This window comes from Micropterus dolomieu, linkage group LG10 (assembly GCF_021292245.1).
Source record: "Micropterus dolomieu isolate WLL.071019.BEF.003 ecotype Adirondacks linkage group LG10, ASM2129224v1, whole genome shotgun sequence".
Classification (NCBI taxonomy): domain Eukaryota; kingdom Metazoa; phylum Chordata; class Actinopteri; order Centrarchiformes; family Centrarchidae; genus Micropterus; species Micropterus dolomieu.
The window spans coordinates 24,043,621-24,062,650 of NC_060159.1; the positions used below are offsets into that span (position 1 = coordinate 24,043,621).

General features: G+C 38.8%; 1 protein-coding gene across 1 annotated transcript in view; it reads left to right on the top strand.

Moving 5' to 3' along the window:
* Window positions 1-19,030, top strand: part of trim54 (tripartite motif containing 54) — a 40,803-nt gene that overhangs the window by 14,246 nt on the left and 7,527 nt on the right. The window lies entirely within an intron of this gene.

The following is a 19,030-nucleotide window of genomic DNA, read 5'->3' on the forward strand; positions in this document are numbered from 1 at the left end:
CTTCATGACTACAGATGTCAGGGCGACAGGTCTGTAGTCATTTAGTCCAGAGATGGAGGGTTTTTGGGGGACCGGGATGATTGTGGAGTGTTTGAAGTAGGAGGGAACTTCACACAGCTCCAGTGATCTGTTGAAAATCTGTGTGAAGATGGGACATTTTCTGAAAGAGAAAACAAAATGAAAATGACAATCCCATGACAATCTGGGCGTTTAGATTTGGATATTTCTTGTGCATGAGTGGAAATGTTCTCCTGATGGTGGCACCTGAGGAAAGGTTAAAGCGTCAGTGGAAAAACTAAACCATGGTTTCAAGGTTTCAGGGTTTGTTGCTGTACTATTAAAAGAGGGCTAGAAAGTGGATTTTGCCTTAGTCCAGCCCAAACTGGTAAAAACATAATATATAAACAGAAAACATAATATCTAACAAGACTTTTCACGTTGGTCAGTCGAACTAGATGAAATGTCATTCTTAAGGACTGAATACTCCCAATACCCCATTGACAACCAAATTTTATACACATCTGACCAGTAGTTTTCAAAAGATGTTGTCCAATTGACCAGTCCGTTCTCTGACAAAAATTTGAGTCCAGAAAACTGAATTAAACAGGTTTCATAAAAAGAAACAGCAGCAGTAACCCCACAGGTTAGAGGAGTACTACATTTATACAGGTAGACAGCACATGGTCAAATCTATCAATAAAAAGACTGGACCATACTACCATTGTTGAACTTGGAAGTATCCAATCGGTTTGAGTCAAAAACTGGTGTTTGTTGTTAGAATTGAACTACAAAATTTCACTTGTAGCCTAGTTGTTAATGAATGGAGGTCTAAAGTAATGTGACTGGAATCTGTAACCTTTTTTGTGTGTTTTTAAGAATTTTACAAGCTCTTCATTAACTTGCAGAGTGACAAATGAACGTTGAACGTTTAAATGTTTCCAGAGTTTGGGTTAACAGTGCTTGAAGTGGGCCGGTACGCACCGATATGCAGTACCGGCAAGTCGACAGGCGGGAGAACTGAAGCCCGGGTGCCTTTCAAGCCGCCATGTGCTGAATGTATCTCTTCAATGTCACTTTTTGTGAACCGACCAATCACAGCCTGGATGTGGTGAGACATTTAAAAATATTGAGAGATAGGTTTCATTTACACTGGGGACACGTCAGAACAGTCTCTCCATCACGTTTTGAAAGCTTTTGTTAAAAATGTTTAATGCTCAAAGTTGTCCTCTTCAAGCACTGTGGGTTAATAACATATCCTTGCATGACCAGTCAAGGTACACTGTTGATGTTGTAAGCTTGATTGTATGTTAGCATTGACTAGCTAGCATGAAATCTGTTACTAAGCTAAAGAAGCATGACATGACTTGATTAGAATGACCAGGTCATTATTGCTATTATTACCAATACCACCAACTTCAAAAAATAATAAATAAATAAATAAAAATGTACTAACACACAAAATAAAGTTACATTTATTAAACCCAGTTACCTTTATTCTTATTACATTTTAAATAAGCTACAGTAAGTGTTACAAAATAGCTTGCCCAACCTTATTCTCTATACTCTCTATGCAGCTATGAGAACTACTGATGTCTTAGGTCTAAGGTTACGAAACCAGTGTTGGTCAAGGTGAAAATATCACAGTGAAGGTGAAACCAGAAAAATGTTTAGGGCTTACCAAAATCCCCAGGAATCATGCTTTCGGTACGGAAGCCCTAAGCGGCCATCCATTCAAATATTTTTTTACTCCGTTTTCCCATGATAACGGGATAATTTTCTTGTGATCTCGAGATAGCAAAACAGTAGTTTAACACGTTTCTTAATGATAACGTTTCTTAATGTTAGAATTTCAATGTGGTTTTCAGTGTTACTGGTTAACTCGGGTAGTAGAGCACAGGTCACATAACCTCAGGGTCGTATGTTTGATCCTCACTGAAGACAAACTCTTTTTCATAATCCTCTTCAACAAAGTTCTTCTGAAGACACTGTTTCAATAAAGCACTTGCCGGACTGTGTGCATCCCGGTGATTGGTCCACATCCATCAACCTGTGCTCTCTTCTTTTCCCCATCATTCCCAGGCAGAGGAAATTCATCTGCTTCTCATTCATGGGAATCTGACGGCTATTTCTGAACCTTTGAAATAGCTGTCGGGAAATGTGTGATTGGATTCCCCTGAATCTTTTCCTAACAACTTTGTTGAAGAGGATAATAAAAAACACACAAAATAAGAAAAAAAAAGTTGTTGAAAGCAGGAGTCAAACCCACAACCCTTAGATTACACTCACCGACCCATCCCTGTATTCAGCTATTGTTTGTTATCTCGAGATCGCAAGAAAATTATCCTTTTATCATGGGAAAACAACAGTCGTTATCTCAAGATCATGAGAAAATTTTCCTTTTATTACGGGAAAACGGAGTAGCAAAATAATATGAATGGATGGCCGCTTAGGCCTTCTGAATCATGAGACCAGGAGTATATGTACCGAATTTAATTACAGTGGGGAGAGTAGTTGTATCTTATTAGTATCTTATTCTGGACAGGAGGAAAGACTGACATCCATAGGCCATAGTGCTAGTGGTTAAGAAAAGAAATATCTAAAGCAGAGAGTTCATCTGTTCATTCACCATCGAGAATTTTTAGTGTTTGAGTGTTTGGTACTCTTTAATAAGCATGGTTCACAACATCATCATTTTCCAGAACATTTTGTTACACTTACTCAAATCTAATGCCATGACAATCGTCCCACATTCTCCACTGGGAGGTTTCGTCACTCATATGTTGCACTGACCTATTGGAGTTAGAGTAATGAGGTTAGACAGAGGTGTGTGTCTGTGTGTTTAGTGCTGCTAAGCTGTCTGAGTCAGCTGTAACAGAGTAGCCTGCAGTAGCTGCCAACAGGGAGCTGAAGAGAGTCAACAGGTGGCCTCAGAAACTAAACTGTAACTGATTTTACGTGACAATCTTATTCCATCGTCATGTATCTTCATGACAAAGAGTCAAAAATAGAATGACATTTTATTTTATTTTTTATTTTATATTACATTTTATTATTGTAAACAATACAACTGTAATTTTAAAGCCAGATTGCATTGGTTATGGGATATTTGTTGGAAATGTAATGTTCTTCTGATCTTAATTGGTCCTCGACCCACTTTCCACACAGGTTTGGCATGAAATGTAACTTGAAGTGTGGATCAGAGTGCTTGATTTGTACACATACTTAAAAAAGTGCTTGTGTGCTGAGGAAACTACGCTAGCTAATTTGTTTGCATAATCAAAGACAAGGCTAGTTAGCATTAATTAATACTTTTGATATTTATTTTGAGCAAAAACACTCTGCATAATTCTCTTCTGCCCTCACTCTGCACAGCTATACAACCAGCTAAACTATTAAGGATGAAAACTGGAGTTTTGCCTAAAAGCATACATTAAAGTCACAGAGGTAACCATCAGTTTTCCCTAAGAGTCCTAAGTCCTCCTGATTCTAAACACAATGCTACAAGAAACAGTAATGTCAACAGTAAACCAATTATATTATAAAAATGCAGCTGACAATATATCTAAATAAATTAATCCTTTACAAGTTAAAAATACAGCCAGTGACCCAAGAAACAGCAACATCTATTTCTTTCACCATTCAACCAACTTTTGGCCCTGATTAACAGCTGGTATGCATTATCACAATAAACAGCCTTATTCTCATTCCCAGGGTGCTTTAATTTGTCACGTCCTTTGGCGTCTGGTACCAACACACACGAGAGCCTTTAGCTTTATAGTTCAACACACTGGGGGAAGTACTTTTGGCTCCACTGTTTAACTCTAAAAGTACTTTAAATAACAAAAAAGTCAGAGTAAGGAGGTGGGTTGATGGGTGGATCAGAAACTGTGCTTTCACCCAGGAGAACAGTGTTCGTTTCCACGTGAAACAAAAAGGTAATTGGTTGTTTTTAGTGATTTTACATAAGTTCTGAAAGTTGCAATACTTAACATATTTTTTAAGTCACATAAATAGCTTAGTACTTTTAACCCAAACCATGATGTTTTTCCTTGAAATTGCGACGTTGTACTTGTACTAACTGCGTGCCATTTCAAGTTAACCACCTTGCTAACTTGACTGCAGAGCCCTACACATACAGAAACAACGGCAAAGGGTACCCGTTAAAAAGCGACGCCCAGGAGTCTTGACAATGCGTCCATAGGTGACGCCCTGGATTGAGAACGGGTTGCAATAAATGAATATGGAACCTGTTCCATCTATGATGTACCATAGCCAAATCAAGAAGTTGCTGAAGTCTCAATGGCCATGAATGGATGATCCTGGTCAGCTATCATAAGTAGTTAAACGGCCTGATTTTGCTAAAGCACATTTCAAATAGTCCTTCTTGCTCATGATGTTTTGAAACTCATCAAAGTTCATATCAACAGTGAATTTAATTCAAAAGTTAATTTGATCCCTTTAATATTTTATGACTTATTTCTCCACAATTGTTTTATTGTTCCCCTGCTTGGCCTTTGTTTCTCATCTCTCCTGTCTGCTGTTTACTGTTCTTTATAGTTGCTACCTGCTGGTTTGTGCAGTTTGCTGCTTTTACCCCAAACACTTTGTACTGTGATTTAAAAAGGTCAACAAAAAGGTATTTTTGTTATTATTATACCCATTATATAATTATATAGAAACTGTCTGTGTAACTGCATATTTGCAAACAGAATAGGAAAAAAGGGAGATTTATTTTTCTTAAATAACAAGGCCACTTACTCATATCTACAGGAACTCATCACAAGTAGGTCTGAAGGAATTCTTAATTTGGTTTTCTTGTTATCATTAGAGAGTTATGTTCTGATAGCTCTCTTGTGATCATAAAATTATTATTTCAGAAAAACTAAACCAGAAAAAGAAAACATGAGAAATAAACTCAGTTGCCAGTTAGATTATGTTAGAACTTTTTTTGGTGGTTGTAGCGTGTAGCTCTGTGCACCGCAACACAAGTCAACATCACAGCAAACTACAGCCTCCAAACTTACCATAAAAATGATTGAAGGCCTCTCTTGAATAGTTTCACCAAAAATGTAACATTAAAATGTTCATAGGATTTATCACAGGGCTGTTTATTAAAATTTGCATTAGTTTTAGCAGGTGTACCTAAAAAACTCACAACCATAATCTTTCCCGACAACTACCACCTGTACTACTGCTACTATTATTACTGTTAACAATGATAAGAATTATAATGATGATAATAATGACAGGAGTAATGAAGTAATAATATGTAGAATAGTGTGTTTAACTAGGTGACACACACATGTTCAACATAATGTTAGTTCCCATTGTGTGACAGCAGAAGACTGTGGTTGTTCAGGGCAGCTACCAATGTTAATATTTGGATATGCATTAATAAGAAATAGTGTGTTGAGCATGCAGATTGACTGATTTTCCTGGGATATTAGGAATTAAGAAAAAACTGTAGACAGGAGGCCACATTTCGTGCACTGTATTTGATCACCTTTTCTTTGTGATCTTCTCAGCGCGGTCGTCGACCACCACCACCACCATGGTCATCGACAGTAAGGGTGGCGACGCCGGCTCACCGCCTGTGCGAGGGTCCAAGAAAACTTTTACAGATGACCTCCGCTCTACCTTCAGCTCTCCACTGGCCTGGATCTTGGTTTTGGCTCTCATCATTACATGGTCTTGTGTTTTTGTCATCATGTTTGATGTGATGGACTACAAGACCATTTCAGGTAAGAAGAGGTTTATTTGCACTTCTGCCCTCTCAACTTATCAGTGTCAGGTACAGGTGTTCACTGGAAGAAGACATTGAAGAAGGGAGATAGAGGAAACTTTTTAGGCTTCTTGACTGAAATGTGTATGTAAATGTATAACCAGAACAGAGCAAAATTTGTCAACACTTTGCTCTGTTCTGGCACCAGAGGGCCAAACGTTCTGGCACCAGAGGGCCAAATGTTCTGGCACCAGATGGCCCAATGTGGGCTGGCTCTGGCTCATATAAGGCTGCCAGATTGGCTCGGTTTTCAGGGTTAGAACTGAGGTGAATTTGGAAAGGAGATTCATCTCCAATAAACAGCAGTCAGACCTTCTTGGGGCAGTGTTGCTGCACAAGTAGCTCACAGTTTAGCATCCTGGTAGTCTGGGAACCAGGCTACAAATATGCTGCATATGGTGTAAGCTTATTCTATAAAGATGTGATTTTTTAAAATTTATTTATTTTTTTACAGCTGTTAAGTAGATCTGTCTTCTACCGCAAAGTGCAGATTATTGAAGCAATATATTGTATATTTCTGTCTGCTGCAGTTTATTGTTGTGAGCACATGGTAACTGAAGGCAACTCAGATATGCATGTGAACATTTTTATCAACTCAAATTGTCTCTCATCTAGATCTCTGCAGCTGGGCGTTAAACTATAAGAACTGTTAATGTCAAACATTTGGCTTTCAAACTATTTAAAAAGATAGATGTGAAGAAGGAAACTGTGCAAACAGCAACAAGAAGGCAGCTGTCTATGGAGGAGGTGGATTCTAGTAGTTCACAAAATCACTAATATTTTTCTTGAACAATTGTCCTGCAAGAAGAGAGACTTGCTCCTTTTAAAGTGGCCGTCGGTCAGCTGTCCATCCAGGCTGAGCAGGTCTTTTGTGTAATACACGGAGGACTTCTCTGTTAGAGTGAATGTAGCTTTAGTTTTAATGCACCACTACCGACCAACAAAATAGTTTAGTGCAAATTAGTTTTCTGTTTGACCATGCAGAGAAGTGATCAGACTTCATGACAGTAAATGGTGGAATACTGCAACACCAAAATGGGTTCAATTAAACAGATTCTGTAGTTGTCCGAAATAAAACCAATAAACCCCTCTTTTCATTTTAACAATGTTTATAAATGTATGTATATATAGTTTATTGCATCTTTATTTTTCTTCATTTCAGTTTGATTTGTTATCTTAATGTTTTTGTACAGGAAATTTAACTGTCCTTATGTGAAATTTACTAATTTTCTCCATTCATGTGTTTCTTTGACACTAACTACGTTTCAAGCATTTGTTCCATTTCTCCTCACTACATCAAAAACAAACAATCCTTCCAGAACTTTCTGTTGTGTTCAACTCTACTCTTTTTTAACAATTGTTTCTAACCTTAACAAGAACACCTTCATTCCCTAAAATATTTCACATGATTAAAGTTAAACTGCAAAAAACTGAAATAACCCAATAAAACCAACACATAGCAGTCAATTAGATACAGTATCTCTCATATTCACCATTACATCCAGAAAAAAAGGATAAAAGAACATTAGGACAAATTAATGTGTGCGCTGATATTTATATATATATTAAATATAATCTCTTTTGTTCTTTCTGACACAGTATTCATTCAAATTCATATTTTGTTACCATGTCACCGGCTAAAGTCGTCATCATGCCATCACAATGTGAACACAGACATCCAGCACCTCTCTTTCATTACTTCCCCTCTCCTTTTTTGCTTCACCACTGTGCTCGTTGCCTTTGCTTATTGCCACTGTTTCTCATCCAACCAGGTCGTCCACCTCCTGCTGTCAGGAAGGTTTTAAAGGAATCAGGTCGTGGAGGCAAGGCATCTTATCTGCTACTAACTCCTCATACCAGAAGCTTTTAAAAGTCGCTTACACAAACTACTGATTACCTAACATTGACTGCTAATATGAGCAAACAATGTTACATTCAATCATTCAAAGCCAAGTCTTTAGTTATAGTACACCCTTCTGCATTTCTGCATTTCTGTCTAATGCTGTCTTCATTCTATTCAGATAGTAACATGACGTTAGGGATAGTTCGTAGTTTCATTTGTGTAGAAGAGACATTTCTGTAGCATGTTTATCCTGCATTTTTACGTCAGCTATATTGTGTGTGAAAAAATGAATGGTTTAAACATTTTAAAAAACAAAACAAGTATTTTGATTCCAACCAGGAAAAAAACAAAGCCTTTTCAATGTTTGAAACTACTTCAGGTGAGCTTGATTTACAAAAGTGGTCCTGGAAGATAAATCAAGCTCATCAGAAATCTGTAAGCATTTGCACAAATGTGTTTTAATGCTGTATGTGTTTCTGCTCTATTGTTTTTCTTTTTCTATGTTTATTTTGCCAGTATGCTTGTTGTATCGATCTGGTTACATTTAGTACTAGAAAAACTTTGAAATATGCAAAACTCTTCTCCATGGACAACGTAGTTTAGGTTTATTAATGCACAATAAGATAATCATGTAATGTCTAAATAAGGAAAAATACTTTTGTACTGTCCTGATTACAAATGTTTTGCACTGTGAACACCGGCCCTCCTCCATCAAACTGTCTCAAACTTCTGTAGCAAAATGACCACCATTGACTAGGACATAATAAAACATATATAATATTCTTAAATATTTAAAAACAGAGTACAACCCACAAATAATAACTTGATGAAAGAGGGTCAATGTGCTTTTTAAAATGCTTTTGGCACAGCAAAATGTTATGTACAATGCTTTTTGCAGTGGTTAAATGAGTAACAGTTCAGAAACTCTTAATGAAATTGGATAAGTTAGGCCAGGAAAACAACTTCAATCAAACTAAATGAGTGAATAAATCAACTGGTGTGTTTGTGTGCCTGTATTCACATCCCTACTCCACTAGGAGGCCTCAGCAAGATTGGCTCAGACCCCATGAAGGTGGTAAACGAAGCCATGGACAAATCAACAAATGTCGTCAGTGTAATGTTGAAATTTGCTGCCAACCTGATTGCTCCTGAAGAAGATGAAGGTACAGTGACTCTACACATGGTAGAAATACAAACAATGTATCCCATTAATCTTAAAAAAAAAAACTGAGCTATTTTGTAAGCTTGTTGGTTTTATTGGATAAGATAAACAAATACTTTGATTACAGTTTATCTGATGAAATTATGACATTACAGTGCATTTACTCATTTTCCTCTCCTCTTCTCTAGGAAATCTATATGCAGTGAGAAAAAAAGGTTTGTACTGATGCAAATTCGGAATATACTTCCTGTGCAATAAGGGTTCTGCTGCAGATAAGGAGATGGAAAGCAGTGCTCGCTGCTATGAATGTCTTGTTCATGCTGCAGTGTGTTACATGTACAAAACAGCTCATAAAGGCATATTACTGCTTTAAAGCCATTCATTACACTGAACTGCACATGTGCTGCAATCGGTCTTACTTGACTAAGGCAAAATCTGAAATATATGGATGTAAATTCTTCAGATGATAATGATCCCACTGCAAGCATCTTCTGCATTCATGGACATAGATCATTCACTATGTTGTTTTATTAAAAGCCACAGAAATACATAAAATGTGTGGAGGGACTGTAGGAAGGCAAACATGGATCAAGGTGACAACAGTGCCAGAGACTTGATTGTTATTATGGTGAAAGATTCAAGCTGACTTGATCTATGAATGATCTCAAAGCTTCAAGATGGTTGGAGGAGGAGGATGAGGGGGAGGAAGTGGAGGTGAAGATTAAGAAAGCAAAAGGTATTTTATGATTACTATTTTTACATATAGATTAACTCTAGATGGATATAATCGGTCCTGACCCTCACCCTTTTAACAGCAGAGTAATGGAGGCAACAACAGTAAATCACTATACTAGTAATAGTCAGTATGTGTTTGTTGGTCACTGCTACCACTAATCTATTAAAACTTCTACTAAAACTGACATTACACTGTATGTGAATCGACATCCAAACAGTAGAACGTATTTTTTTTTTTGTGAGGTTGATGATTTTTTGTTTCTCTTTCTGTGTTCTAGGTGAATTTCTTCCATCCCGGAGTAAAGGTATTTGGCTCTTGTTTGGCATATTTATATTTGAGCCTGGTTGTTAGCAGACAAGAAGAACACTTCACATTTTTACTGAGATAGCTAGATTGGACGCTGATTTCCTTTTCATAGCTCCTTCACGAGCTATGTGTCTGTCTGTATATGCTGGATGTGTAAATAAGCTACAAAGTTTTTTGTATTGCTTTTATAATGAGAAAATTTGTCAGTGTTTTGCAGCTAGTTTATGTTGTTTCAATCAGGCTGTACAATACACATGTGTTACATCACATATTTCTAGTTGGAGTAATTCCACCACTTTCGCAGATTTATATTTTATTACTTCAGTATATTGTTTAGTACTTTGCAGCAAAGCACAGTAATAAATAATATACATTTATTTATATATATATAAAAAAATTTATAAAAATTATATGAACATGTTTCTTACAGTTATAGAGATGCAAGCAAAGACAAAACCACCTGCGATTGAAGTCGTGGAGGAGGAAGAAGAGGTGGGAGAGGAGGAAGGAGAAGTGGCAGACGGAGTGGAGGACGCTGGGGAGGAGGAGGAGGAGGAGGAGGAAGAGGAGGAGGAGTATTATGAGGAGGAAGAGGAGTATTATGAGGAGGAAGAGGAGTATTATGAGGAGGAAGAGTATGAAGAGTATTATGAGGAGGAAGAAGAATATGAGGAGGAGGAGGAGGAGGAGGAGGAGGGAGTAGAAGCTGAAGAGGAAGAGGAGGAGGAAGGAGCAGAAGTTGAGGAAGAGGAGGAGGGGGAGGAAGGAACAGAATTTGAGGAAGAGGAGGAGGAGGGGGAGGAAGAGGAAGGAGCAGAAGCTGTGGATGAGGAGGAGGAGGAGGAGGGGGAGGAGGAGGAAGGAGCAGAAGCTGTGGATGAGGAGGAGGAGGAGGAGGAGGAGGAGGAGGAGGAGGAGGAGGAGGAAGGAGCAGAAGCTGTGGATGAGGAGGAGGAGGAGGAGGAGGAAGGAGCAGAAGTATTGGAAGAGGAGGAGGGGGAGGAGGAGGAGAGAATAGAAGCTGTGGAGGAAGAAAAAGAAGAAGAAGAGGTAGGAGTAGAAGCTGTGGATGAGGAGGGGGAGGAAGGAGCAGAAGTTGTGGAGGAGGAGGAAGAAGAAGAGGAGGAGGGTGTAGAAGCTGTGGAGAAGGAAGATGACGAGGAGGAAGAGGAAAAGGCAGAAGGAGCACAAGAAGAGGAGGAGGAAGAAGAAGTGGAAGGAGAGGTGAAGGAGGAGGAGAAGGAAGAGGAAGAAGGGCCAATAGAGGAAAAGGAAGAGGGAGTTGAAGCAGCTGCTGATGAAGAGGAGGATGAGGTGAAGGCAGAGGAGGAAGAGCAAGAGGAGGTGGAGATAGCTGCTGAGGTAAAGCAAGATGAGGATGAAGATGAGGAGCATAAGAAGGAACCTGAAGCAGCTGCAGCTGACATTGATGAAGACGGTGACGAAGATGAAATCAAAGAGGCCGAAGAAGAGGCTGACAAAGACGATGATGAGGAGGAGGGAGAAGAAGAGAAGGCAGATGCTGCTGATGAAGATGATGAACTTTCTCCTGAACCTATCTCCACTTCTGAGGATGAAGAGTCGGCTGTGTCTCCCGATTCTGATTCTGACGCACCTGTTGACGACAAAGACAGTGACGAAGACGGAACGCTGTCTGATGAAGATGAAGATGACGATGACGACACCAGTGACGACCTGTTCACTGACACCTCAGATGTTAGTGAATCTGCACTTCTTTCCAGTGAGGAGGAGGAAGAGGTGGATGATAATGACGACGATGAAGATGACAAGTTAGCTGAGGGTGTCACAACATCTGATAGCGATGACGTCATTGACACCGGGGACGACCTGGAGCTTGAGCTCTCTCCTATTCCTGCTGCTAGTGAGGATGATGAAGATGATGAACTTGACGATCATAAACTCAGTGAAGAGGGATATCTTCCTCCCTTACCCGTTGTCAAAGATGATGACGACGATGAACACCTGGAAGAAGACGTCAAAGTTGCTGAAGACACTGATGAGGATGAGGATGACGATCTGGACCAATCAGACGAGGACATATCCGTTGCCTCGTCTGAGCACTTTGCAGATGATGAAGATGATGACAGTGACCTCAAAGATGAGGACCTCGACTTTGACCTTGACAAAGACGTCCACGTTGACCTGGACGATGCTAAAGAAGATGATGATCATGATAAAATTGAGGATGTCATTGAAGGGGACATCCACGATGATGATGATGATGATAAAGAGGAGGAGGAGGAGGAAGTCGATGTCCCTCCCCTCGAGAGTACAGACAGCGGACTCTTAGGTGATGAAGATGATGATGACCACATTGCTCTTAAAACAGATGAAGAATCTGTCTTCAGTGATGACAGCTCCTACGACACAACCGATGACGATACAGATGACGAAGACGTCGATACCAGCTCACCTGAAGAAAAAGAGTTCACTGAAACATTTGTTGACACTGAAAAAGATGAAGAACGGACAGAGTCCTTCGCCAGAGAAGATGAAGAAAAAGACGACAATGATGATGATGATGATGTTGATGAGGTCTTGCTAGCAGGTATAGTCCAGCATAAGTGATTACTTTCATTTTGAGTTATATTACAGTATTGCATAGTCAGAGAAAACTCTTGTTTCTGACTGGTTGGCAAATGATCTTCATAGACAACAAATAAAAGGAAATGTCAACAGTTAGATCATGCTTCTAAATCATTAGTAAATCAATATATATTATATGTCAAAGTAATGCTAATAATAAATAAAAATAAGATTTTTATCAGGATAATGTAGGATTTTAAATAAATCAATGCATTTTATTTTATTGGTGTGGTGCATTTCAGTCTTTGTTTTATTTATTTTTTCTTGTGAAACTCCCTAACGTGGGCTGCGTAGCATATCACAACACATAAATAAGTAACAACACATATATTGGTGCTCTGGCTATGTAATTATTCTGTGTATTTGAAGCTACCACTGCAGCAGCGTTCGCCGTCCAGGAGGAGACAGTGAAGGCTGAGGCCGATGAGGATGAGGAGGAGGATAAGGACGACATCAAACAGGCTGCTGATGAAGAAAAGACTGAGGAGGAGGATGAAACAGAAATTGGTGAGTATCACACATCCATTGCACCTGCTGTGTTTTTACACACTGTTAAACAATAAGAGCTTATCAGAACTCAGTTAACAGTCACTTCACTTTTTGTAAAACCTTTTTCATTTTAGCTGAAGGAAAATTTGTTTTTTGTTATTTACGGTTTTTAAAGGATATGAAGCCAGTCATAATACAGCAATTCAAAATGTTTCTTTTATAAAATCAGAAAAACAGTTGTTACAATACAAACCAATGTTAAAAGATGGACAGTTGAAACTTGCACATGAGTCGATATATTGTATAAAATTCTACCAATTCAGAAGAAGTTTTACACATAACTTGTTACTTTGTGAGATTTCCTTTTTACAGTCAGAAAATTACAAAGAATTGGGGCTCAGATTCAAGAAGTTAATTGTCACATGCACAGTAAAAGCAACTGCAAACAGCGAAAATCTTATTCTCCCTTACACAAGGGAAACAAAAAAACTGGGAACTAAAAAACCTGGGTGCAAAAGGTGAGGCGCTCTGTTCATTGTACTGCAGACAGGGCAAAAAGTCAATAGGAGTGATGAGGAGTTGGGGAGGTAGTGTTGAATGTATTGTCCAGGAGTCTGACGGCATGTAGGTAGAAGCTGTTTGAGAGTCTTTTTGTCCTCGAGTTCACACTCCTGTAGCGTCTCCCTGACATCAGAATTGTGAGGAGACTGTGTTGTGGATCTGTACTGTCTTTGATGATGCTGCTCCAGAGATGAACTGTGCAGTTTTTATCACACGTCTCTCCAGCGTGTGATAAAAACTGATGATCAAGCCAACATAATGTTTGCATTTGTTTTTCTTTCTTTCTTTTCTTTAAAAACGCTTTAGCACTACACTGTTGATATTTCTCATTCATATGTATATTACATTCATGTACCATTTATTTAAAAAAACAAATAAATGAAAGAGATCAAAACCTCGCCACGCTTATCTCTTTAACACCAAATTTATAATCCAAAACCATCAGATCCTTTTTCTTTGCAGTTTTTTGTTCATCCAACACATTTTTGTTTTGTGGTAGTGTGCGGTAGAATAAGGAAGTAAAAAAAGAAAGAAGAAGTTGTTGTTAGATTGCTATGGAATAATTCAGCTGAATTGTTGTTTTTTTGCACTTGTCACATATTTTAGACTTGTCTTCTGTGAACTGAGCCTAAAGCTGCTTGTCCAGTATGAAGAGAAGGATGAATGTCTGTAAACTATTCCTTTAATTTCTTTCTTACCACAGTTAAAATGGAAAACCTGGACTGCTGTCCATTCATAGATGTATAACTATGAGGCATGAGCATAATCAGCCACTTTACAAATTAATGCAAAACTAAGTTATATTTCACTTCCTGCTTTCACCCTCAGCTATCAATCAGCCTGCTGCTCTTCAGGAGGAAGATGAGGGAGAAGATGAAGATCAGACAGCTGAGCTAAAGAAAACTGTAGACGAACCTGAAGACAAAAAAGAGGAGTTCGATGAAGATGACGATGAGGAGGAGGCCACAGTGGATGTAATCAAACCTGTGCCTGCACCTGAGGAAGAAGCAGAAAAGACTGAACCCACAGGTCAGAGATAATTACAGCTATTATACCACATTTACCGTCACTGTAACTTCACCTTTATGCTTTGTGATTTCAGTGTGTCCCTGTATGCACTCTGCAAAGGCCAAAGAGTCTGTAGCCAAGACTACAGTCAAAAAAGGTTAGTGATCCTCCTCTGATGTCAGGAATAGAGTATTACATTTTTATTTTAACACACTGTAAGTGGAAGTCTAAAGGGTGTTAAGTATTGTTTAATATTTAAGAACCTCTAGTGGAGATCAGTGTGATTTCAGAAAAATGTCATGTTGCTGTTTACTGTCAATAGTGGCCTTAGAATAACAAATCAGAAAAGTGCAGTTTTACAGTACAAGTCACAATATCATAGTGTAAAAATCCTGAATTCAAAATTGTACTTGAAGGAGACCTATTATACTACATTCCCAGGCCTATACTGTAGTTCTGTAACTCCTGTATAGTAGCTTTGCTGATTCAAAGTTCAAACAAATCATTTTCTATCTTATACTGGCTCTCATTTCAGCCTCTGTCTGAAACAAGCTGTAGATGCTCTACCAGTCTGTATGTAGCTTAAAGTCTGTGATGTTTGTGTTTTCAGAAGCTCCCAGGAGGGTTTCAGCTGTGAGAAGGAGAAAAGGTACTGATAACAGTTTGAGGTTTTCATACAAAACTAATCAAAAATATTTTATTTGAGTCCAAATACAATTAAAACTAGTGTATGATAATGAAGTAGATGTTTTAATGTGTTTGATTGATGGAATAGGCTAGAAGACAATTGTACTTAAGAGACTCTAGTCGATGTTTTTGTTTCAAGATAACATTTGTAATTTTGTTAATTTTGTTAATTTTAAGATCGTGAAGCTGTAAAGACAGATGAAAAGCCAAAGAGGAAAGGTAACATTGAACATTGTAATGTACCATTTTTATGCCATTGGTCTTGGAACTAAATGTAATGTAATTAGTCCTTGTTCTTACTGTGGTGCAATGAATTGATTTATGTACTTGTGTTGTCTCCAGGTCTACCCAGATTTGCAGGTCTGGGGCCACAAATCAGGAGGATCAGAAGAACTCCTATTATTCTCGAAGGTGCTCAAACTTATGGGCATATAAAGGTCTTACTATGAATCAGAAAGTTAGGACTGAGTTTAAATAAATAGGTCAACATTTTCAGAAATACACTGCTTCCCTTATCTGTACATTAAATGTAAGACTACAAATATGAGGCTACAGGCTATGAGGCTAACTTTCATCAAGACCTGAAACAGGGGAGAACAGCTGGTCTGTATCTGTTCAGAGGAAATTAAATGTGCCTTACAGCAACAACAACTTTCACACATTATATCTGTTCAAAACGTACCAAATCCAAGCTGTGCAAAGCAACAATTCACAGGGGGTTGTGTGACAGACAAACAAACTAGAACTAGATATAACATGTTAATTAGAGAGCTTTTGTACCTGTGGACAAAGCCACTGTTTCCAGTCTTTATGTTAAACTAAGCTAATTGGCTGCTAAAAAATCCTATGAACAATTACAAGCCGCTGGCTTTAAAATAAATATCCAGATCAGTAGTTGTACTTGACATGTGTCTGTCATTAGTTCATATACCTGTCAAATGACACATTTTCACAATTTCTGTCACGTTTTGAATTAATGGGATATTTTCTCCTTTAATTTTCAAAAGCCAAGAAAATGGAAAAGACCAAGACTTCCAAAACAGGTAAGTGAATGAATCAGGTCACATTCATACTCATTCTCTTGTAAGAGCCAGTAAACGTGTTTTAATTGAGATGTAAACCACGTAAATACTATTGTTGTCAAATCAGTTAAATTTATTTAGCACAAATCACAAATAACAAATTTGCCTTAAGGGGCTTAAAAATCTGTAAAGCATAAAACACTCTCTGTCCTCAGACCCTCGATTCAGATAAGTAAATCTCACCCCCAAAATAGAGTAGAACAAAATAGTACAATATAAAGCATGTTCAAACTTTTAAGGAGGTTGTAAACATATGTGAAGAATGTGGATCCAGGAGTATGTTGAGCAACTCCAGGCCCAAACAGACCTGAGCCACATGACCTCCTCTCCATCATGGAGACCGGGAAGAGGACATAAACACTCAAGCACACCATTCACACAGATAGGAGCAAGGAAACAGAGAGAGAGAGAGAGAGAGAGAGAGAGACCTCTCAGGAGGGTCGATGGTCCAGCACAGAGAAGCCTGAGTGAAAAAAAGGAGAGAAGGAGAAAAGAGAGAGGCACACTGCTTGGACTACTTGTTCTTGTGTGACCACAAATTAATAAAGTGTTAGAGAGACGTTGTTTTTTTTCATGGGGTTATTTTCTTTGACAGAGACCAAAAAACAAGAAGCAGTCTCAGAATCTGGACAAGAAGGTACAAAATCTGTTGTTTTGATTAAGACTGTAAAAATGTTTTAAAAGTACATATATAAGTGTAAATATACAGGGTATATCATTAGTAGTATATATCATTATTTTCAGTTGGCCCTTGCAGACCTGCACCGGTCTACTGCCCATCTCCACCTGGCTGGTACGGTAAGTGGCATAAAATTTGAAAAGTTATGTGGAAATAAAGTTATAACTCTGGAGATGATGATCTAATCTCTTCTATTTTCCTTCAAATGCCAACCTGCTTAAATGTCAAAATGTCAAATAAGTTGTGCATAGACTTTATTTTGTCAATTGTGCAATGCGTAGGCTATTATATTGTTTATTATATCATTTATGCAATACGTAGACCATTAGGGGTGTGCAATATCTCATTGTGCAAGGACTGTGCTACACTTACTGCAGAGAATATAGCCGACAGGGTTGTTCAATCAAAAACTGCCATTGGAAGAAGGAGTTAATATGCTTTTATATAGGTACCTGTCTAATGTATATGAGAGCATGTGTCGTGCTGCATGAGAGTATGTGTTGAGAGATGTTTATTTTCTGTATTTTGTGTTGTCTTTGTAAAGCTGCAGAATGGACAGAGTCCAAAACAAATTTCCTTTCAGGGACAATAAAGTATATCTTCTCTTTTCTTATAAACTCTTCATCCTCCAGTTCATCACATCGTCACAGACAACCCGTACCCTCCTCCCACCATGTCAGGTATTTACACTAGTGATATCAGTAAAAGACAATTCCTTCAACATGTTTAGACTAGTGTGTTATACATCTTTCCATGTTTTTGTTTTTTTTCAGCTCCATCTGCTCCTGTTCTGACTGCTCACCCAGTCCAACCCGGAGCTCCACCACTGCAGCCTCTTTACCAGCAACCTCCACCTCCGCCGATGCAGCCTTTCTATGCGCAATACCAACCACATCCACCGCCAATGCAGCCTGTGATGCAGCCTCAACCAGAACCAGTACAGCCAGTACCAACAGTGGAACCAGCACAGCCAGAAGCCACAGAACAAGAAGCTCCTGTTAAGCCTGAGATCCAGAGTCCAGCTGCTGAAGCTAAGCCTGCTGTAACTCCAGTCCAGGGTGAGAAGATTTAGGAGATGATTTAATTTTTGATTTTTTTTAATTATTTGTCCAAATCCAAGTCTGTATTGAATCAGATCCAAACCAAAACATACCCCTCTTTTTTCATTCAAAAAACAAAAGTAGACTGACTTCATTTCCTCAGTTTTGTCACATGAGAAGATATAATCAAATATTTACAAAAATGTGAGGGGTGTGCTCACTTTTGAGGGATACTGTAGATTTCAACCTTTCAGTCAATGTGATGTAACTATTATCTTTAATAATATCAGTGCTTGAAGTGGGCTGGAACGCCCTGGTACGCAGTACCAGCACCTTGACATTTTACTCTTTGGCGTACCGGGACATTTTCTTGCGTACCGGGACTTCTTCCAAGCTGCCGGTCCTCTCCACTGCCCTCTCCATATCAGGTTCTCTGGGCCCTATGTGACGCTCACCTGTTCCCGTTCTCGCCTGCCTGCTAATCTCTGTCGGCAGAGAGACACGAGGGAGAAGAGAAGCTTGGGTGTCTTTCAAGCAGCCGTCTGCTGAATGTACAGTAGCTCGGCAATGTCACTTGTCGTGAACCGACATTTAAAAGTGTTGACAGATAGGTGTCATTTACACTGGGAACGCTGGGGACAGGTCAGAAACAGAATGACATCACCAAACTGTTGCATTCTTCATTTGTGATGCTATTCCAGGCTTTTACTGCAGCTTCTTTCAGTTCTTGTTTGTTTTGGGGTGTTTCTCCCTTCAGTCTCCTCTTAAGGAGGTGAAATGCAGCTCTATTGGGTTAAGGTCAGGTGATTGACTTGGTCAGTCTGAAACCTTCCACTTTTTCCCCCTGATGAAGTCCTTTGTTTTGTTGGCAGTGTGCTTTGGGTCATTGTCCTGCTGCATGATAAACTTCCTCCCCATTAGTTTCAATGCATTTCTCCGTAAACTGGCAGACAAAATGTTTCTACACACTTCTGAATTCATTCTGCTGCGACCATCATCAGTTACATCATCAATAAATAATGAGCCTGTTCCAGAAGCAGCCGTGCAC